Source organism: Triturus cristatus, chromosome 9 (genome assembly GCF_964204655.1).
Source record: "Triturus cristatus chromosome 9, aTriCri1.1, whole genome shotgun sequence".
NCBI classification, from domain to species: Eukaryota; Metazoa; Chordata; class Amphibia; order Caudata; family Salamandridae; genus Triturus; species Triturus cristatus.
Genome location: NC_140592.1, coordinates 847741308 through 847765333, shown reverse-complemented (window position 1 = coordinate 847765333; position 24026 = coordinate 847741308). Strand labels below are relative to the sequence as shown.

The 24026-nt window shown below is 43.2% G+C and overlaps 1 long non-coding RNA gene across 1 annotated transcript; it reads left to right on the top strand.

Annotated features, from left to right (window-relative positions):
* Positions 1–15532: 15532 nt before the first annotated feature.
* Positions 15533–19370, top strand: LOC146798944 (uncharacterized). The gene is made up of 3 exons (XR_014968812.1): positions 15533–16030; positions 16149–16222; positions 18910–19370. It is a non-coding gene; the product is annotated as an uncharacterized LOC146798944 (long non-coding RNA).
* Positions 19371–24026: the final 4656 nt, after the last annotated feature.

Sequence of the window (24026 nt, the reverse complement as noted above, 5' to 3'; positions counted from 1 at the left end):
CTGCTAAACAGGGCATTTTTAGCCAGTTGAAGACCGAGTCTTTGAGGGTATATAAAGGCCACCTGAACTGAGTGAACCAGTGTCTAAGGACCAAATCAGTGTATCTGAAGGCTGGATTATGACCTCTGAAGGTCATCTGATTGCATCTAGAGTCCTGAGGTCCATCTAAGAGTCTTTAAGAGTAAAACAAGAATCTATGAGGGTCTGCAGGGTTGAACACTGAGAGTCTGTAAGGGCTGGATAGGGGGAGTGTTAGAACCAACTACGGTGACTGAAAACTGGAGGTATCTGGAGGCATGGCAACCATCCCTGAGGGCTGATTGGGCGCATGTACGGACAGCTGAAGGTAGGCGTAGTGCCTCTGAAAGCATGCTCATGGAATTAAAGAGCAAGCTGGGGGAACACCATGGTCTCTGAGAGCACACCTGGGTTGTTTACATACAAGATGGTGGTGCTTGATGACAGTTAGGTGTGACTAAATGGAGGTGTCTAAAAGGCAGGTTACCCTCCTGCTGAGTGTCTCTTAGGGGGCAGGAGGGGTGTTTGAGAGTGGTTTATAATTGCCTTCCAGTAAAGTTAGGGTGTCATGTGGCAGGCTGAGGGTCTCCAAAGGTCATCACGGAATGTATGAAGGCAGGCTGAAAGTCTCTGAAGGACATTTGATGAGATAGAGATAAAATCACTGGCTGGTTGTGTCTAAAGGAAGACCAAGAGCTGTCCAATGGGGCTAATGGCCAAATAAAGAAGTCATGGGGCTGTGCAAGCCTTAAGGTCTTTGAAAGTATGCTGTGGACCACTGATACCAGATATGAGGAATTTAAGGATGGGTTGGAGGTATTTGAGAGTGAGCTGGGTTGTCTCAGGGAAGACTGGAGTTTGTGCACCAGGCTAGGTGTTTCTGGTGGCCTTTTAGTGACCATCTATGGGTATTAAAAGACCAACTGGGCGTGTCTGGTAGAAAGCTGTGGGTCACAGATATGACACTCTTGGTGGGCAATTTTCAGGTAGCCAAAATGCATTTGGAATTCTCTGAACCTCTTCAAGGTTGACATATGCCGTCTATCCAACAGCCAGGAGCAGCCGGTGCAGGTAAGATTGGTGGGGTGGGAATTGACATACAACAGGTTAGGTAAACTAAAATAAATTAATAAAAACACTTACCTTGCGCTCGCTGCATCGCCGAGTCGGCAATGCAGTGAGCATAAAGTAAGTGGTTTCATTTATTTATTTTATTTTCCCTATCCCGTCGTATGTCGACTTCCCCCTGCTGCCACCACCCCGCTCCACCGTTATTACCTGTACCGGCTGCGCCTGCAAACAACTGTGGCTGTATCAAGGCTTTCTGCGGGCCTCTAAGGGGTAGACTGCTGCAGCTGAAGGATAGTGGAAAATTATTCATAGTCAGCAAGGGGTGTATGAGGCTGGATGAGGTTTCTGAGACATTCTGATGGCCTTTAAGATCCTGCTAGAGGTGCTTATGTTCCAGCCAACTAAGGCCATCGAAGGGCAGCCAAGGGTGTTTAATGCCCACCTGGAGGTGACTTGGGGCAGGGTGAAGATCTCTAAATGGGTGCTGGTGTTCTCTGAGGGCCTGGTGGAGGTTTCTAAGGTCACACTGACACTCTGAGGGCAGGCCAGTGGTGATTAAGTAACAGTCATAAGGAACAGAGGACAAGGTGAGTATCACTGCTAAAGTGTTAAGAGTCTCTGAGGGCCATCTGATGGTGTCGAAAGGGCAACTCAGGAATATCTAGATGCAGGCAAAGGATCCCAACTGCCCAGCTGAGGGTCTTTCATTGTCTTCTGGGGGTGTCTAATGCAGAGCAACTGTCTCTAAGTGGTGACTACGTACGAGTCTGGGATACCTGATGGTAGGTCGGGGGTCTCTTGAGGGTCTCTGGACCTGCTAGCAGTGTCTGAAGGTAGGAAATTGTCTCAATTTATTTAATTACTGTAATTCCATTTGGCATTCCTTATATTAAAATTAATCCTCATTACTACTTTCTACATAACATTGTACAAATCAAACTTTTTTTTAAAATTACTACACCACCAGCCAACATGTGTTTTGAGGGATAAGACCCTCTTCTTCAGTGCTGATCATTCATATAAGTTGTTGAATCCACAGAATTCTCATATCACAAGATCTTTTTCTAAAATAAATATTTTCTTATATCATTGATTTCCCCATGCAGGTATCAGTAATCACACAGCCTCAACGATCCATATTTCAAGCTGGAATATGGAGTAGAGATCACTGATGCAACGTGATTGCTGATACCTGCATGGGATAATCAGTGGTTTGAGAAACAAAATATTTTAGAAAATGATTTGTGATGTGAGAATTCTGTAGATTCAACAACGTATATGAATGATCAGCCCTGAAGCATAGGGTCTTGCCCTTCAAACACATATTGGCATCTCTGTGTATTAATTTTAAATAAACATGGATTTGTACAAAATTATACAGAAGTGGAAATGAGGATTCATTTTAAGGTAACGGATGCCAAATGGAATAACAGTAATAGAAAAAACAGACTTTATTGCATTTCTCCTTCGGTTAGACTATAACTTGCATAAAAACTTTTCTTCTTTTTGCAATGTCTGAAGGTATGCTGAGAGTTTTTGTGGAACATCTGGTGTGTATAATAACTAGGTTGAGGTGTTTGAAGGGGAATTTGCGCTGGCTGGTTAAGGGATGACTGGGGGTTTACACTTGTCAATTGGATTGTCAGAATACTGACTCAGAGTTTCAGGGTGCTTGTTTGCAGTAGGTGTGCCAAGAGTTTCTGAGGAACATCTAGTACTGTGTTATGAATAGCTGGGGGGGGGGTGTGGATTAAGGGCTTGCTGAGCTATCTAAGTACCAAATGGAAATGTATGAAGGCTGATCTTAACATAACCCTTTGCGTGGCTGTGAGTGGCCTCATGTATTTGTAAAGCGCATGTTTACCCAAGGGTATCTTGGCATTGAAAAACAGATGTGTATTGTTACTCAACTCAATAGTAGTCATTTTATCGACCTCAGAAGGATGATAGGCTGAGTGGACCTGCTGGAATTTAAACATGTGACCATGCAGTCAAACACAGGCCCCTACACTGGATGCATTAGCCCACTAAGCCTCTAAACCATGGCGTACTGAATCTTTTTAAGAGCTGATCTGGAATGTCTGAAAGTGGCCCATAAATGTTTTATAGTTGCAATGTGGTGTCTGGAGTCAGAAATAGGGTATCTAAGGACGGGCTGAGGGCAGTGTCGTCTTAACGCATGAGGACGCTGGGCAGTTGCCCGGGGGCCCCATGTGCATGGGGGCACCATGGGGACCAGAATTTAACACTCATTTTCCATTCTCCATTTTTATTCCTGTGAGTGGTTATGTAGGCAGGGCCCAGGGGCCTATCATCCTGTTAAGAAGGCCCTGGCTGAGGGACCTCCAACGACTCTCACAAAGAATCAGAGTACATGTCAAGGGTTTCTGAACCTTAGTGCCATGAGATGTTGAAGCTGTGTTTGTGCGATATATATCCAACAACCTCTAATCGTAAAGTGAGGGTTATTTGATGCTGTCTGAGATCAAGCTGAGAGTTCCCTCTCTGAGGGAAGACTGGCAGTGTTTATGGACCAGCTGTTGATGTCTGACAGAGACTTTGCAAAAGTGGGGCAAATGAATCGCTGTTCCCCAGAGTCAGTACTTCTGATGTCTCCAGGTCTGTGATTTATTTTCAAATGCAGAGAGACAGCAAGCGGTTAGAAAGTGAAAAACCTCCCTTTCTCCTGGTTTGGGCCTGTGCTGACAAGAAATTTGTGAGATAAGAAAAACGGTTGCTTAAGATGTTTATCTGAGCTGAAGTCCCTTGAAGCTAGGCACTTTCAGTTTCCTTTTTTTTCAGTTTGAAAAGCTTTATTAAAGAGGTTGTCAATACAAAGAGATATCAGCAGTAATCAAAAATAAAGACAAAAATACGAATACATTAGCCAGGCTAATATCAATACAGAAGAGTAAAAGCAATTTGTAAAATTTTATAGGAAAGGGGATAAGGGAAAGAAAAGGGAGGGAAGGCAGATAAAGGATGAAAGAGGGGAAAGGGAAAAAATGTAACACTACAATATAAAAATGTAAAATATGGCATACAAGTACAAATACTTGCTGTAGGTAAACAATAAATATTGATCAACATGGTAAGAAAATTAGAGAAATATAAAAAAACCCTAAAAAAGAAAAAGAATAGATGCAATCTCCTTCAAGGAGGTTTAAAATTCTCTGAGTTGATATGTGGCACAGTCTTCAGGACCAACCGGTCCAAGTATGAAGTAAGGGGTAACCAGAAGAGATCCCTATTATGATTGGGATTGCAAGAGGAGGCAAAGGCAACATCAAGTCTGTGAAAATAACATAAAGTGTTCCACCAGCTACGTATAGAAACCCTTGTAAGGGATTTCCAATTAGAAGAAATGTGTTGAAAAGCAAGAGCAAGCATGAGATCAAGAAGACCATGAGAGTGTAAAGGAAGGTCTAAGGAATCAGAAAGCCTGCCGAGAAAAAGAAGAGGAATAGAATACGGAACTGAAAGAGTAAAGATACGAGAAATATACAGCCAAATATTTCCCCAGAATTGAGAAACTATAGGACAGAGAAAAAAGAGATGAAGAAGATCAGCATTAGGAGAACCACACGTCCAACAGTTAGAATCAGAAGAGGCAGAGAAACGTGCCAAAGAAAGTGGAGAAGGATAAAGTCTATGATAGAAATAAAACAAAGATTGAGTAAGAGAGGCAGAACGGGAAACCCTCAAGGATCTGGACCAAAGTTTATCCCATAAAGCAACAGACCAGACACATCCCAAATCCGCCTCCCAAGAGAGTTCCAACTTAGATTTAACGCAATCTGGATTAGGAGAGGAAAATAATTTATATATGAGAGAAGCTTTAGGAAGGGTAGAGAGGAGTTTGAGAAGAGGATTTTGGGAATAGAAGAAGATGAGGAAGGAAGAGAATAAAAAAGGTCAAGAATAACTGTCATCAGACTAACAAACTTCTGCAAAAAGGAACAAGGGCAATGAAAGAGCAACTGAAATTGAGGAAAAGAGCAAGGTGACACTCCGTCAAAGAGCTGGTTAACCCATATAATACCCTTTTGTCTCCAAGAGTTCCAAAAGATGGGTCTATTATTTAGAAGAATACGTGAATTGTACCAGATAGAGGAACTTAGAAAAGACTCACGGGTAACAGAGGCAGGGCCAACCAGGGGTTTTAAAAGAGAAGAGGTGTATTTAAATAAGGGAAATAAAGTATGAGGAGCCTTAGCAGAGAAGTTTACAATTTCACTAAGGGAGAAAGGTAACAGTAGTGTTTGCTCAATGAGAAGCCAAAGAGGAGTGAAAGTAGAAGGAACTGATGTAAGCCACTGTGAAGCTTGACGCAAAGAAAAGGATTTGTGGTAGAGACGAAAATCTGGAAAGTTGACTCCACCATTAGGTTTGGGCTTTCGAAAAAGTACTAAAGAAATTCTAGGCTTCTTGTTATTCCAAAGAAACTTTGACAGACATGAATCAATGCGCTTAAAATAGATTGCGGGGACAGGAACGGGTAACATGGAGAAAACATATATCAGGATAGGGGCTATCATCATTTTTATCGAATCCAACCGCCCCCACCATGAAAGAAAAAGAGGGTTCCAAGTAGAGAATGATTGTTCGATTCGAGACAAGACTGCGGACATATTCAGCTTAATTGAAGCGGGAATAGAATTAGAGAACCAGATACCTAAATATTTAATCTTTGAGCTGTTCCAAGCAAACCCTGTAGATGAGAAAAAATGGGGGAAACAAAATGTATTAAGAGGAAGAATATCAGTCTTATCTGAATTAATTTTGTAACCTGAGACCTGCGAGAATGAATCGAACTCAGATAGTAAAGGGGGAACAGATGTTTCTGGATCGGAAATGAATAAAAGAATGTCATCTGCATATGCAGAGAGTTTCAATTGATTCTTACCATAAGGAAAACCAGAAATGGAGTTGTTGTTACGGATAGAGGATAAAAAGGGCTCAAGGGCTAGAACAAAGAGAAGTGGAGATAAGGGGCAACCTTGGCGAACGCCCCGTTGGAGAGGAAAATATGAGGAGACCTGGCCATTCACTAGAACCAAGGCTTTAGGAGCAGAATATAGTAGGGAAATAAGAGAGATAAAATGAGGACCAAAACCATGCCAACGCAGTGAAGCAAACAAAAAAGACCAATCAACTCTGTCAAAAGCCTTCTCTGCAGCCACAGAGATAGCAGCTAAAGGAGTAGAGAAGGTGGAAGCTTTATTTAAAACGTTAAGGAAAAGACGCGAGTTGTCAGAAGTAAGGCGACCCTTATCAAATCCACATTGCTCCTTACCAATGAGATGGAGCATAAAAGAATCTAAGCGCAAGGCAAGCATTTTGGCAAATAATTTATAGTCTACAAGAAATCGGGCGGTAATTCTTACAAAATTGGGGGTCACGACCATCTTTAGGGATGAGGCAAATGGTAGCTTCTTGAAAGGTGCCCTTCGCCTTACCAGACGAGTGGAATGATTGGAAAAGAGTTAAAAGTTTGGGAAGTAAATGATCCGAAAAATGTAAATAAAATTCAACTGAAAAACCATCTGGGCCTGGTGATTTACCTTTGGAGAGAGTACTCAAAGCTTCGGATAGTTCATGTAATGAAAGGTCGATTTCAAGATCTGGAAAGTTAAGATGAGAATGAGAAAGAGTGGGAAGCTTCTCAAAATAGGCGTGAATAAGAGACGGAGTAGGAGGAGATTCTGGTGTATAAAGAGTACGATAGAATTGCTGAAACTGATCAAGTATGTCTTGATCTTTATGTAGTAAAGTGTTATCAGAAGAATAAATAGAATCAATAAAGGAACGTTCTGTGCGAGATTTAAGATAGTTAGCTAAGAGTTTCCCGGCCTTATTGCGACCAGCATAATAACGAGCACAACTACGAAGAAGTATTGAGGAAGCATTATCAGTAGTGGATCTATTAAATTCCAATTTAGCGCGGATGAGGTCAGGAGAGAAGGAATTGTTTGAGGAAGTATAGAATTCGTGTTCCAGGGATTTAATACGAGGCAATAGGGTTTTCCGTTTCTGAAGAAAATGTTTCTTCTTCCTAGAAACAAATTCAATAATAAATCCCCATGCTGAGGCTTTAAAGGAATCCCAGAGGAGATGAGGTGAAGTACTGGGGGTTTCATTGAACAAAAAGAAATCATTAACAAAGGAGCGAAAAGAAGAGGAGAAATGAGGGTCAGTAAGAAGAGAATTATTGAAGCGCCAACGAGAAGACTTGGAATGCGGGAGAAGTTTTCAAGGTCTGCTACAATAGGGGCATGGTCCGAAATAACTATGGGTTCAATAGAAGAAGATAATAAGTTTTGAGATAAAGATTGAGAAAGAAAAATGTAGTCAAGACGAGAGAAAGATGCACGAGGAGGAAAGAAAAAGGAGTAGTCTAGGGTATCAGGGTGAAAAAGTCTCCAAGAATCAATAAGATGCGAGTGAGAAATAGTGTCCAGAAACTGTCTGTGAGGTTTGTGAGGTGTGAAACGGACAGTTGACTTAGGACCAAGAAACGGGTCTACAATCTGGTTACAATCGCCACCTAAAATGAAGAGGTCATCTCTATATTGAATACATTTGTTCGTAATTGAGGGCCAAAAAGAAGAATCAAGTTGTGTAGGACCATAAACATTAAAAACAGTTAGAGGGATAGAATTAATTAGCAATTTAGTTAGTATCCATCTACCATCAGAATCAGTTTCTTGTAACAAAACTTTACATTTTAATTTCTTATGGCATAAAATGGCAACACCATTCTTCTTATTGGTAGAAGGTGAAAATAAGACGGTACCCACCCAGCCTCTTTTTACCTTAAGTGACTCAGCTTCATTGAGGTGAGTCTCTTGTAAGAGAACTATATCAGGGTTGTATGGGGCTAGATGGAAAAGGACTCTCTGTCGTTTAATGGGGTTAATAAAACCTTTTACATTTCAGGAGATTACTCTGAATTTAAAAATTGCAAAAAGGCAATAGAAACAAAAACTACAGCAATAAACAGAGAAAAGAGAATGTGAAAAAGTGAGAGAGAAAAAGTATGAAAAAAGAGGACGGAGTCAGAGGAGGAGCCAAAAAGAAGCGAAGAAGGAAAAAGTAAAATTATACCAGTAAGAAAATAGGATAATAGCAGAAACAGAGGAAAAAAGGGCATAGGCGGAAAGGGGGCAGGAAGGAAAGGGGAAAGTGAGGAAGGACAAAAGTAAGAAAGTACGAGAAGAGACAGTACATATCCAAAAAGGATGACTGAAAGAAACATACCTGAGGGGAACATAAAAGAAGACAACGGGGCTATGGCGACACTCAACAAGACAAACCTCCCGAAATCAGGAGTCCAGACCGTACCAGGACGGAAGACACAGAAGAAGAGCCATATGAGTTGAAGGAAGACACACCAATCAATCTAAATAAATAAATAAATATAAAGTCAATTAGGACGAGGGAAAAAACATAGGAAAATACATAAAAAATAGATACTACATTCCAACAAGCAACTGGAAGAAATAGAAAACTAGAGCAAAAAGAGACATTTTAAAGAGAACAACCAGAAAAAGAAGTAAACATTGAAAGGAACCATACTTAAAAATTCTATGAAAATATCAAAAGGCAAACCTACAATATAATATAACAAGCAAAGGTAAGTACAAAAAACATTATCCGAGAAAACCTAAAAGAAAAATTAAACAATCAACCACAAGCAGAAGCAGAGGTGTCCATGCCACCACTAGTCTGAGTATGAATGAAGTTTCTAAGTTCAGCAGGGTCTTGAAAAGTACAAGTTCGATTTTGGTACGTAACTTTGAAGATACGTGGATTAAATAAACCGTATCTGGCTCCAAGAGAACGGAGAGGAGTGCGTAGATTCAAAAATTCTTTTCTTCTTGACGCAGTGGCATTGAAAACATCTTGAGACAGAAACACCCTCTGACCCAACCATGAGATTTGACGCTTGGATCTGGCAGCAGAGAATACTAAAAGAAGATCTGTGAATTTCAAGAAAAGAATGATGACACCTCGTGGTTTAGTTGAGGTAGATGAGCGAGGACCAAGCCTGTGAGCCCTTTGAATACTGAGAGAAGTGGTAGGAGGCATATCTAAAAGTTTCGGAAGGAAGGAGGAAAAGAACGAGACAGGATCATCACCTTCCAAAGTCTCCGGCAGGCCATAAATGCGTCGGTTATTCCTCCTATTCTTGTTTTCCAATCCTCAGTATGCTGTTGAAGAGCAAGGACAGACTTTTCCAAAGAGGAGATACGTTGAGAATTGACTTGGATCTCTGAAACCTGTTGCTCCATGGAGGTCACCCTACTCTCCATAGTTGACCATTTCTCCTCAAGAAACTGCATTTTATTGTTGGTTTCTTCTACAAATGGACGCAAAGCACGTATCTCCTCTAAAAGTAGCTCCTTGGAGATAGGAGATGGCGATTTATCTGGAGGAGGAGAGTCATGCTTCAAACGTTTAGTGGATGTTGTGGGAGGAGAAGATTTGTTCGAACTTGGTTGCGTCGAGGAAGGGCGAATGGGAGCAACTCCCGCCATGTGGACTGTGGTAGAAGGAGAGTCTGGTGATGAGGAAAATGAAGATGCTGCCGTGGAAGCACTCTTTGAAGGCACAAAGACAAACTTCGAATTACGTAGTTTGCCCATAGGAACCGGAGTGGACTAATAGTGAAGTGAGTGAGAACCACACAAACAGTAACAAATAATCAATATTGAACAAGCAAGTCCATGACAAAAGCGTTGAAGCGTCGCACTGGAGATAGCTGAGGCTCCCACCACAATAGCAGTAACACAAAGAGCCTTGACACTGTGTAACTGATAGAAAACTGACAAAACAGGCTTTATATCAGGAAGAAGAAAAAGTATGGCATACATAATACAGTGATATCCAAAAAATCCCTCAAGACTGGCGCAATCTGCATTCTGCAATGAAAAAGAACTAGATAGGTAAACATGTCAGTACTGCCAGAGGTGGGTCTGTGAGGTATAACAAGGCAGCATATTTCCTGTTGTGACTGGTTATCCAAGGTGAGAGAAACCAGCAAATAGGTAGCAGATGAAAGGAGCAGAAGAATGATATTAATAATAAAAAGGCCACTGGAACCTGAAAACAGCCATTGTAGAGGCTGGAGGTGGAAAGTCCTTAGCGCACGCTAGCAGAGGGTCAGCGCCGCGCTATCCACAAAATGACGGTCGTTCTGAGGCGGTTAAAAACCACGATGAAAAAGATGTTAATTGGGCACCAAAAAGGACATAATGACGCTCACCAGGTGCGCGCTGTCTTCCGACGCCGATATATGACAGGATTTTGAAGAGACAAGCGCGGAAAGGGGATCAACAGTGAAAAATCAGTCCCGATGCAGCGGAGTCCCGGGCTCAGGCGGCCATCTTAGTCGGCGCCAAAGCCACGCCCCTTCAGTTTCCTTTTTAACCCACAGGACCACGTGAAAGCACCTGCTGCCTGGAAACTCTGCAGCTATTCTTCTGAGCTAGGGTTGTGATTTCCCATTATGAACACGATTCCCTACGGTTTGCAATACACCATATCTTTTTTAAAATCCAGGAATACTTAAGTGAATTCAGAGAGTGCATCTGTAAGTTAGGTTTGTATTTTCATTTGAATTGTTTGTGCATTTAAAAAAAAGTCTCCAGGTTCCTCCTTAACTTCCGATTTTCATATTCTGATTACATGTCTTTTATTTGCTATTCTGATCGTCCCTGCGATAAGGATCATCGCTTATGCCAACACTCCCAATTTAGGTAGAAGATAGTCCACTGAATTGTATACATTTTTGGTTTCTCCCTCTTAAAACAGGCTTGACTCCAATGCAAGGTAATAGGGGAATGGAATTCCTGCATATTGTGAGCTAAATCTCATCTAAGATGTTCCTAAATCACTACATGTGTATAAGGGCTTTACTAGTGTGGTGAAAATCTCTTTTAATTTTGTCTAGCATCGGTTTGTCTATTTCAAAAAGAATGTATACAATTCAATTTTCAATTAAAAAAATACTTTAATTAGACAATAAAGTCTATCAAAGTGCCTAAAATTACAGATAACCTTAACGTAATGGTTATTATCACAATTTGTCAAGGGGTCCATAATTAAACAAATAGTTCATAATTAATCATCAATACACACTGGTAAAACAGATAAAATACATTTCAATGTAAGGTTGATAGCTCAATAAAAAAGCATTTGGTCCAAAAGAAAAGCAATACTGTCAAAGCATTAGAAGATTAAATGATTAAAAGTGCAAATATTCAGAAATCCTCCACTTCCTCGTTTTGGGGTTCAGAGTTTATTTTTAGTTGCTTCTCCACGCATCCTAAAAGGTTTACCAGTTTAGTGATCACTTGCAGCTGCTCATTGTTCAATAGAAAACTAACAGCGGATGGTAATATCCGTGTCCCCTCCTTGATCCATAGCAGCCCGAGGAATCTTCTGCGTTCAACCGATCGTTTGGGAGATATACAGAACAGATGCGTTATTGACTCCTGAGATAGGTTACGCAGCCAACACATTGTTGACTCTGATTCGTCCACCCAGGGTGTAAACAGATCTATAGATATAACAGTTCTTATCCGAAGCAGCAGAAAGTTCTTCTTATAGTAGGTGGAGAATGGTTAGTTAATATATGTTTGCAAGCTTTTTCTGTCGTAACTACCGAGGACCAGGTAAGCGTGTTTTCTTTTAGCAAATGCTCTTTGATCCAATTTCCTTGATAAAATGTTTACATTTCTGTTCAGGAGTGTTTTGAACTATAAATGAGGTAACTTTAAGTGCCATAGCTCCTGTGATTGAGTCTGAACCAGGGCTACGTCTAGGGCTTGCGACCAGATGTTTGTATGTTTTGTGCTGTTGAAACCCATGACTTCAAGCCAGATAAGATGTTTTAATGTTCCTTGCACAGCAGATCTTGTAGAGGGCAGGCATTTTATTATGCTGGCCATTTGTACAAATGTTTGATCCTGTAGTGTGAATTCCAGTCTAATTTGCGCTGTTGAGGTGTTACCTGGCAGTTGGAAAAAAGACCTGAACACTGCACTCTGTGCCCTATTCAAAGAGGATCCCAATTTTTCCAGGTAAGCCTCTGAACCATATGACAGTGTTGGCACCAATTTAGCAGAGACAATTTTCAACAGTGCCTCGAAAGAGAACTTATTTGTGCCCTTGGATATTGTCCGAAAAGCACCTTGCAACAAGGCTAATTTTGGTCTTAGTGAGTTCAAGTGTAGTAAATGACCTACTTTGTTATTCAACCCACAGCCTAGATATTTACATTGATTCACGATGGTCAGGCGATTGTTATCAAGATGCCAGTGGTGTTGTTTTTTCTTTTTCCATCCAAAAATAACTATGTTTGTTTTTTCATAGTTGATCTGCATATCATTTGCCTGGCAGTACGTGGCTAGGGCATCCAACAATCTTTGGAGCCCCACTGGCGTCTGACTGAGGAAGACGATGTCGGCCACGTACAACAGAGAAGAGATATGTTGATGCGCCAGTTTGGGACAATGACTTCGGCATCTTCCCCGAAGACTGGCAGCGGGCAGAGGTCAAGCCCCTCCTCCAGAAACCCTTGGCTGACCCGACGGACCTGAAATATTACCAGCCCATTTCTCTCCTTCACTTCATAGCCAAAGTCACAGAGAGATTCATCAACTCCCAGCTGACCACCTCCATTGAAGAGAACACCATCCTCAGCTCCTCCCAGTCCGGATTCCGCAGCAACCACCGCACCAAGACCGCCCTCGTCGCCGCCACCAATGACATCAGCATGCTACTCGACCAGGGTCACACAGTTGCCATTATCCTACTAGACCTCTCCGCAGCCTTCAACACCATCTACCACCACACTCTCCCCACCAGACTCCATGACCCCAGCATACAGGGAACCGCCCTCGACTGGATCTGCTCCTTTCTCACTGGCAGAACCCAAAGGATCACTCTCACCCTTCCTCTCCGAACCTACAGAGATCAACTGCGGAGTACCTCAAGGATCCTCGCTCAGCCCCAAGCTCTTCAACATCTACATGGCCCCCCTCGCTGCCATCGTCAGACAGCATGGGCTCAGCATAGTATCCTATGCCGACGACACCCAGCTCACCCTCTCCCTCACGAAGTACCCGAAGATACCAGACTCAGCTTCCAGGAAGGAATGAAAGACGTCGCAGCCTGGATGAACAACAGCTGCCTTAAGCTCAACTCGGAGAAGACAGAAGTCCTCATCCTTGGACCCTCCTCCACCACCTGGGACAACACCAGGTGGCCCTACGCCCTCAGAAACCCACCCACTCCATCAAACTACACCCGAAACCTCTGCATCATCCTATACTCCTCACTCACCATGACCCGTCAGATCAACGCCGTCGTCTCCACCTGCTTCAACTCCCTCCACATCCTCTGCAAGACCTTCAGGTGGATCCCCCTGAATGCAGAAAGACCGTCACCCATGCACTCATAACCACCAGACTGGACTGCGGTAACGTCCTCTATGCCGGAATCAACAAAACCCTTCTACACAAGCTCCAAACCATTCAGAACACTGCAGCCAGACTCGTCCTCGGAACCCCACGACATGAGCACATGACCCAGCACCTACGAGACCTCCACTGGCTACCCATCGAGAATTGAGTAACCTTCAAGCTACTCACCCACGCCTACAAATCCCTCCACAACATCGGACCCAAATACCTCAATGAAAGAATCTCTTTCCACGTACCCAAAAGGAACGTCCACTCTGCCGACCTCGCCCTGGCAGAGACCCCACGCATCCACAGAACCAGAGCAAGTGGATGAGCCTTCTCCTACAGCAAAGACCTGGAATGAGCTCCCAGTCAACATCAGACGCTCCCCCACTCTGCACACCTTCAGGAAGAGGCTCAAGACCTGGCTCTTCGACTGATACGGAGCTGCACCCCCCCCCCCAGAGCCTTGACACCCTGACGGGTGAGTAGCGCGCTTAAAGAATCCCTGATTCATTGATTGATTGAACAGAGGCTGGATTGTTTGGGAAGAAGTGTCATAAAATAAAATAGATCATCCAAGAACTAGGTGTGGTGCAGCTTTCCACATCAGACAACAGGTTTAGGGAATTTGAAAATGTGCACCAAACAGTGTGAGACCAAAACACAATAATAGGGAAACTATTGGATTTAGAAGAAGCATTAGTTAGATAATCCCTGCAGTCCATGAAACAAAATCCACACAAGCTGATCAGAACTGAGCTACAGACTACTGCACACAGTTTCCTAATGACTTCACTGTAATTACCAGGAGATTATGTGAGATAAACAAAATAATTGGGTAATATACTTCTCATTTTCACATCTAGGTGTATAATCCTTTTTAGGTACACACTTTTAAATGCAAAATCAACTTTGTTACAAAGTAAGTTTTCACATTTGGGGTAAAATCACCTTTAGGAGCAAAGTCACATTCAGGTGCACTCACACATCTAATAGACAATTTCTAACAATGAGAATGAAATAATTCTCTCACCTTATCCAAAATGTGAATGACACTTTCTTCAAACAATGGCTGATGAAGATTAACTCATTCAAACTAATGGGTTCAGGGGACTAGCTAAAGCCCCTCTCTGGCCCCGATTATGAACTGTCTGACCCCGATTATGAAATGTATGAACAGTGATATCCATGAGCGCAATACCATTCCAATTCTACTACAAGTGGCCTAGTGTTTCCAGATTGAAACTTATTGGGTCCAGAAACACCAGACCTTGTTTTACCTAATAAAACCATAGGCTGAGAGGGGCAGGGATTGCAGACAGAGTCACAACCCATGCCTGCAAAATTCAGCACCAAGTGCGGAGCAGGCAATGAGCCCCCAGAAATAAAAAGTGCCCCCTGTACTGGCCTCCTCTCTCCCAAAGATATTTGCCACCAGCTCGAACCTTGTAGTAACTATCACCTTTTAACTCACTGAATCTTGGAAAATAATCTGCAACTTCTGGTTCTGGTAAATTACTCCCCTTTCTAGGGAGCTTTAACTTGTAAACCTCCTTAGCTCATTGGAAGCTACCGACAAGAATTTTAATTCTAGCCCTGAAGCTCCCTGCAGAGTTCACAGGTAACTTGGAATGGGCCTTAGTGTATGTTTTTTGGAGTTGATGACATCGGTTTATTCATATACTCCTTTTCACTATGGCATAGTTTTTATATATAGCTACGATGTCATTTTTAGTGGATTTGTGATACACAACGTGCAATACGTTATTAATGTCCGTTCTGAATGAAAAAGTCGGAACTCTGCCCATTCCAAGATGGCGCTTTCATTATCGTGATGTATCACGTGATCTGGATAGTAACGTCACGTGATGTGTGATGGCTTTATTAGAGTGTTGGTTTGAAGCGCCCGGAGCGGCTGAGACGAAGCTCGGGTTGCCATTTTTAACGGTGAGGTGTATGAGTGTGGGGTGAGGATGGATTGTAATACATTTCCTTGTTACCCTGAGAGCCCGACATGAAGGCATATGGAGGTGTGAGTTCCCTATCCGAGTGGGATGCTGAACTCCGACTCTCGACATTGTGTGTGTAATGTTGGGGCAAAATCGACAATCAGACATACACCGCTTAATTTATATGCGGTGAAGTAAATCGGGTAAAACATGAAAGGATATGGATGTTCGAGTTTCCTGTCCTAGTTGGATGTAGAACTCCGTTCCCCGTCACTGTATGTGTGCATATGAGGTGTATAAGTCATAATGAAGCTAGGGGGCAAAATCGACAACCAGGCATATACTGCTGAATTTCTATGCGGTGGAGTAAAACGGGCAAAACATTGATGTCTGATACAATATATGTTTGGAATTGTCTTGCAGAATGCCCAGAAGCTCAAAAAGGGCTTGTGAAACATAGAATCACAGCCCCTGTTAAGACGCTGTCGAGCCGGTATGAGACACCCTGGCTGACAACGGGTAATGATAAACTCATGCCTTTTAAACATCTGAGTAGAATACGACAGATTGAGTGTGATTGTGCCCTACCATTCAGTGAGTAATTGCAGGAACCCACTGCTGTTTTTATCTTCTGTAGACATAAATAATCCAGCATGAAATATGCTGATATGGTGAAGGAAGTCCTGTTGTCCTGAAGAATTTGCCGTACAAGTAAGGCAATGAAACATGTTGGCATTTTGACTTCGTGTCTGTTGAATTACAGCACTTTTTACTATTGAATTGATCCATGAGCAGAGAATAAAATTGTGGTAGTCATGGCTCTTTCTCAATTTTTAAATCAGGACTTGGGTGTGTAATTGTTCACTCCTTTTTTTTCACCTTTTTCTTTCCTTCAATTTTGTTGGTACAGTTTCCCATTTTTTTTAACAAGGTGGCAACCTATGATGAGAAACGTGGCAGTGCTGGTGATGATCTAACCAGTGTTAGCCCGCTATGGTGTTGCGCACGTGAGGTGCCTCCTTGCTCTGCACATTTTTTCCACTAACTTTTACGGTGTGGGTTGCCACAGATGTAAAATTTGTTCCACAATTGACAACAGTGGTCTACAAGCTGAGGGTTCTTGCAATAAATTACTGTTTTTTTTAAAAAAAAGAGTACAGACATTGGTTAATCAGGAATCCACCCCACAAATATAAATAATTGGGGGTGGTTGTGAAGAGGTTAGCTTTGAAGCCTCCCCAACCCTGGTACTACACAATACATAAAGATAGTACTGTACGCTGTCTAGTGGGTCTGGGGTGTTAAAAATCGGTTTATTCATACCGGGCATATAGCCAGACCCAAAGAGGCTTTCAAATCATCCTTTGTACCTAACTTACAGTATGACTTAGGTAACATCTCCCTCTGTGCCTAACTTACAGTATGACTTATGTAACATCTCCCTCTGTACCTAACTTACAGTATGACTTAGGTAAGATCTCCCTCTATACCTAATTTACAGTATGACTTAGGTAACATCTCCTTCCATCACCTGTATTGGAGTCGTGCCTAGGGACAAAAGTGTGTGGTGTTTAAATTGTACAACGGTACATGGCATGCAATTACTTCGCATGCCTTTTACACGCATTTTTTAGCGCGCATGTTTTTACCGCGAAAATGCTTTTAAAATGCATGCCAATACCACACATTGCTTTTATATTTAAAAACAATGTATTTTTGGGGGGAGACCCACACCCCCCAACTTACCTTAAATGCGTTGTATTGGCAGGCGTTTTAGATGCATATTCGTGGTAAAAATATCCGCGCTAAAAAATGCGTTGTAAAGGCTTAACGAGGTAAAAACCTCGTTGTAAAGGCTGTTTCACGTTTAAATCATGTGAATGAAATCACCAAATTAAGCCTTCAGCTCAGTCTCACCATTCATCTGCATATAGGCAACTGCTGTAGATTTCAACTGTTCATCTATGTTGGCAAATCTTTCTTTCTAACTCTCCAAAATCAAGACATCCACCCTGTTAAGAGGGTTCAGAACTCTCCAACCGGTCTGGAAGTTGAACCCTATGACGTTAGTCAAGATTTTGCAATGGCTGCCCATGAAGCAAAGGTGCCCTTTAAACTGTAATGGAAGCTCATTGGCCATGCTGTACAATGACAATTACATCAAGCATGACCATCGCCTCAGTTGCCATCACTGTAATGCGGCTTCAGAACCCTAATTAGCTAACGGTTACAATAGTCAATATGCCCGGTTTAACTACTGACAAGTCATATAAAGGTTATGATCTTTTTTGGTTGTCAGTTTCTGTCACTAGAGTCCAGGTCGTGGCATACTTCAGACAATATGCCCACCGAATAATGTAACTGCTTTCCCAGCCGTGCGCACTCATTTTGAAGACTTCTCAAATATGCACAGGTATGAATCTAAGGGCCTTCATTAGAGTTTACCGATTGGGATAATCCATCACAAAAGTGACAGGTGTCCAGTCCTCCGCATTATTACAAGTGCATTATGGCTGCGGCACATGCAATATGAGGGACGTCATATCTATCAAGCTTTGATGGAGTAAGCCATTCGCTTTGACGGAGTAAGCCCCATTCGATGGAGTAAGCCCCATTCGCTTTGATGGAGTAAGCCCCATTCACTTTGATGGAGTAAGACCCAGTCGCTTTGATGGAGTTAGCCATTCGCTTTGATGGAGTAAGCCCCATTCGCTTTGATGAAGTAAGCCCCATTCGTGTTGATGGAGTAAGACCCAGTCGCTTTGATGGAGTTAGCCATTCGCTTTGATGGAGTAAGCCCCATTCGCTTTGATGGAGTAAGCCCCATTCGCTTTGATGGAGTAAGCCCCATTCGCTTTGATGGAGTAAGCCACTCTACATAAGGCCCCTAAGTATGTGTTGCTTTGCCTGTAAGTTATAGCAATAAGCGCGCATGCTACATAGGTTTGTTATAAAAGGATGCACACTATACCCCATCTTCCAGGCCTGTCATCAACCTTGACTTAATTTAATCGAAATCTATTTACCGATGCAGGAGGGTAGCCATGGGCCACAGCGCACTAAAATGCCCTCCCCGACTGCTATTTAAATTAAAAAATACAACAATAATCTCGGTTCAGCGGGCCCCTCAGGCCTCTGGGCCCGGTGAAACTAAAACTGCTGCACCAATGGAAGCCACGCCCCTTTATAGATGTGGGGTGTGTGCTTAAGGCAGTTAGGAAAGTTCATTGCATGACTGGTGGCACACGCTATTAAATATTTATTTTGGAACGAGTGAGTGTGGCCTGCGGTGAAGCGATACGCCATCAACCATACTCAAGGGCAGGGATAGAAAGCTGGCATGCCTTACTTCACTTTTAAAAAGCACACAACCTAAAACATGTCCTCTGTTTACACAGCTCTGAAGAAAATGGCTCCTCAGCTCGGCGAAAGGCAGTCGGAGTGGAATCTAGAGACCGCAAGCAGGCGGGGGTGTGGGATGTGCTGAAATGTGAATGGAACACGCCACAAAGGAACGTGCAATGTGGAGGCAGGTCTCTGAACTGTTTGGAAATAGGTCCTGTGAGCGCCCATTTCCCCTTGCACTCATATTGTGGCTCACAACTTCCCTGGCTGTTTGCAAAAGTAAACGAGCTTCAAATATGTGCCTGTTTAACATAAGATGAGAGGGCTCTTACAAAATTTGGTGAGGATTTCCTAAAAATCCACGCAGTCAGGCCAACCCACTTAAGTTCAAAGGCAATAGGACTAGAAAACTCTAGATTAGTGGCTGCCTCATGCGTTATAGCCCTGGTTTCTCGATTAGGATAGTGCCAAGAAACCTACTTGCTCTGTGCACTGCATGTATGATTCAGAATATATAATTACTTTGGCAATTGTGAGTCGTGACATCATTTTCAAATAGTCATGGTTATTCAAGTTCATTTATGAATAATTTTGCAAAGGAAGAGTTTTCACCACAATGTGGATGAAGCCTTTGACCAAACGTGTGATATTTTTAACACAGGTTTACAGTACTGGTGCACCTTTCTTGATGTTAATCTATGCATCACTGAATTTAAAAGGTTATTTGAGGCCTCAAATGGGGCTCACACCCTATCCATCTGCCTCTCCTGGAGTACAGTGTATGTATGTGTGCATGCAAGTGTGTGTGTGTGTGTGTGTGTGTGTGTGTGTGTGTTGCTTTAAAGCGAAGGTAAGCTGACTTCCCTCTCTCCAATTGGAGAGGCTGTGATACAGTTTCCCAGTGCCTACTGGGATGTGAATCTCCGGTCTGGACCACTGCAGTACAGCATGGCTCGCCAGCTGCTGTCAGGGGATGAGGGGAGGTGCGGGACACTGTGCCATGGACGAGTCCAGCAATCCGAGGATACACGGGTTGCATGTAATGGCAACACATTCATTTTGCGTTACACGCACTGTCACTAAGCGCTTGTCAAGGCGCTGTGTCCCTTCACTGGAAAATGCAAACTACAGCATCAATACAGACATTGATGTGGCACGCTACTCCACAGGCCTGGGATGTTTACATCCTTCTTTTTCAGAGAGTCACTTATGGGTACGTTTCACAATTTAGAAAAGTATTTAACAGTTTGGCGATGAAGCGCGCGCAACGAAATTCGTTTTATTAATTTTTTTCGTAACTTACCTGAAAACGGCCGTATGCCGCATTTTGCAACCCCCCTCCCTGCCCCTCCTCTGCGCCACATCACCGCCCAGTTAAAACGCCCTACACGGGCCGTCACTGATTTAACCCACCCACATTTCTTAAAAAAAGATGATGCTCTGCTGTTGATTTCTACAGAGTCGCTACAATTGTTTAAGGGTTACCCCCCTAACGTGTATGGACCTTGCATAGACCACAGACTACTACGTTTCACTGCATGTTCGTTAGGTAAAGCAGAGCTGCTCTCCTGCCATCTGTTGTCCCCTCAGAGGCTTACAGTTAATGGGGTTATTTTGAAGTTTGTTCATCCGGTCACCGGAGCCTTATGTCACTCTCCAGAATAGTTCGGAAGTTCAGATTATGCACTAGAGGAGCACTGACAAAAGAGAATAATTCGGTCTTTTTGAAGCCAAGACCCATTGGGTGTACCAGTGCTTGTTGTATTTGCTGGGTTTTACTTGTGGTCAGAAACGAGTCTCTGGGTAAAGATTAAATTACATACGAGTGTGTTGGTGCTTGCCCCACAGTGAAATGTCCTCAAATTTGGTTCCTTTTCTTCCAACATCTTGAGGATTCTGAAGGTACCCAGGGTTGTGGATTCCCCTGGAGAGGACCGAGAAAGTGGCCAAAATACAGCTTATTTTTTAGTTTTTTCAGAAAAATGGGAAAAAAGTGCTGCAGAAGAAAGCATCTGTTTTTTCCCTGCAAAAGGTATCAACAAAGGGTTTGTGGTGCTAAAATCACCATCTTCCCAGATTTCAGGAACAGGTAGACTTTTATCAGAAAACAAAACATTTCTACACAGTTTTGGCATTTTACTGGGACATAGCCTATTTTTCCTATTTTTTGTGCCTTCAACCTCCTTACAGTTAGTGGCAGAAATGGGCGTGAATGCAATAATAGCTCATGGAGAGCTATACATTTCTGAAAAGTAGACAACGTTCTAAATTCAGCAAGGGGTTATTTGTGTAGCTCCTTCAAGGTTTTTCTATAGAAACTAACAAGTGAAGTAAAAAAATATTGAAATTGAGTTGGAAAAAACAGCCATTTGTGCAAACGTTTTAACTTCTTCTAAGTAAGGTAGTTTTTTCAAAACAATATACGTTACGTCCGCTGGACTCTTCTGGTTGCGGGATATATAGGACTTGTAGGTTCACAAAGAAACCAAGGTACCCAAAGCCAATAACTGAGCTGCGTCTCCTGATAAAAATGGTACCTCACTTGTGTGGGTGTGCCAAGTACCTGCGGCAGGCTAGGGCCTAAAAAGTATTGTGGAGACACAAAAATTATCTATCATAAAATGACCTGGTTTTGGAAGAGGGGCACCTGCGTTTTCCGTCCCAGGCTCGGCAGCCATCAAGGGAAACCTACCAAACCCACACATTTCTGAAACCTAGACACCCGGGGGAGTGCAGGGAGGTGTGCCTTACATGGATCCCCCAACATTTTCCTACCCAGAATTTAGCCTAAAAAACAACTTTTCCATACATTTATTTGGGGATCACAGCACCGGCACAAATGTCCTACCACCCAGCATTCCCCTTGGTCTCCCAATAAAATTGATACCTCATTTGATTGGGTGTCAAATTCAGAATCGCGTAGAAATGTATTAAAAAACATATATAGTGCTTGAAATTCACTGTGCTATCCCCTCAATCCCTATGTTTTCGACCCTTCCGAGTCGCAGGCCCTTGGCCCACCCACACAAATGAGGTATCATTTTACTTGGGAGGCTGTGCGGTAGGATATTTGTGCCTGTGCCACGAACCCAGACAGAAATTTGAGGAACATTTGATTTTGTGTAGCTAAATTTGAGGTTTGCAGGGGATTTTGGGTAGGAGAAGTTGGGGAATCCATGCAAGCCATACCTCCCTGAACACCCCCTGGTGTCTAGTTTTCAGAAATGTCTGTGGTTGGTTGGTTTCCCCAGAAGGCTGTCGAGCCTGGGCCCAAAAATCAGGTGCCCCCTTGCAAAACTAGGTAGTTTTGTGATAGATAATTTTGATGTCTCAACAATGCATTTCGGGCCCTTCCCTGCCACAGGTACTTGACCTACCCACACAAGTGAGGTACTATTTTTATCAGGGGACCTGGGGGCACGCTGGGTGGTGTAAGCCGGGAGATCCTACAACTTCTCCACACAGAAATGCGAGAAAAATGTGATTTTGTTTCAGTGAAATTTGAGGTTTGTAAGGGATTCTGGGTAGGAAAACGTTGGGGGATCCACACAAGTCACACCTCCCTGGACTTCCCCAGGTGTCTAGTTTTCAGAAATGTCCGGGTTTGCTAGGTTTTTCTAGACGGACGTCGAACCAGGGACCAAAAACGCAGGTGCCCACCTTGCAAAATCAGGTCATTTTGTGATAGATCATTTTTATGTCTCCACAATACGTTTTGGGCCTTCCCTGCTGCGGGTACCTGGCCCACCCACACAAGTGAGGTACCATTTTTATCAGGAGACATGGGGGATACAGGGTGTTAGGAAATTTATTTCAGCCCATTGATCCCACAACTTTACCACACAGAAATGTGAGGAAAATTTGATTTGTTAGCTAAATTTGAGGTTTGCAGGGGATTCTGGGTAAGACAACGTAGGGGGATCCATGCAAGCCACACCTCAGGACTACCCCGGGTGTCTAGTTCTTAGAAAAGTCTGGGATCGGTAGGTTTCCCTAGATGACTCCCGAACCCGGTATCCAAAACGCAGGTGCCCCTATCTATCACAAAACGACCTGGTTTTGCAAGCGGCAGCTATGTTTTGGATACCGGGTTTGGCAGCCATCTAGGGAAACCTACTGATCCCAGACATGTGGATGGCAACAAACTTTAAACAGTGCTAAGAATTAAGTTAGCTAATACAAGAAATGAATCCTAAAGAGAGGGTAATCCACTCTACTGCAACTTTTTCAGAATAGTCGACTCTTTTACAGGCAAAACTTACAATTGGCATTTGGAATGAGGAAAATGATGTCAAGCATATGGAGATGTCTGAAAACAAGAGTAAAGACTCACAATCCTTACAGGCAGATGTAAGATTTGTGAATCCGGGTAAGCTCGACATCCACCAACCTGTACATTTCCTCCGTTTTAAGATTGTGTCCTAATCAGATCCTGCTGGCTATTATAGCCATTGTAGGAGCCAATCCATGACATACTGTGGGCACTTGTGTGACATGATGGCTACCTCTTGCAAAACATATGCCCATACATGACAGACTGTGGGCATTCGTGGTGATATTCCAGCCATCCCTCACAAAAGAGGGACATCCCAGGGGGCAGATTTACGAGTTCTGGCGCATCTCTGCAAATCAGCAGGGATGCGCCAGAAAAGATGCGACACGCAATACCCTCCCTGCGCCACCACAAATTTGTCGCATCTACAATACGGCACACTGTGGTGCAAGGATAGGGCGATGCGTGTCGCATCCTGTGGCGTAAGGGCGGCACATTGCTGGAGTCGTGTCGCAAGAGCGACGTGGCTCCAGCAATGCTCAGGGGCACCCTATGCCTAACATGCTGCGTCACTCCTTACGCCTGCTTCAAGCAGGTGCAGGGTTTTGACGTAGAATGGACGTAAAAGTGACTCAGTGAAATCTTGTAGATTTCACTGTGTCACTTTTACGAGGCGTTTCTGCTCCGGAACGCCCACCCTGCTCCGGAACGCCCACATGAAACCTAACGCAGGTTTCATGTGGCGCAGGGCTTCACAACGTGACGCATCTCCCTAGATGCGTCACGTTGTAAATAAGGCACAACTTGGTGCATGGTTTACGCCGCCGCTGCGTCACAGATGTGACACAACGGCGACGTAAATGTGGCGCATGGGGCTTGTAAATATGCCCCCAGGTA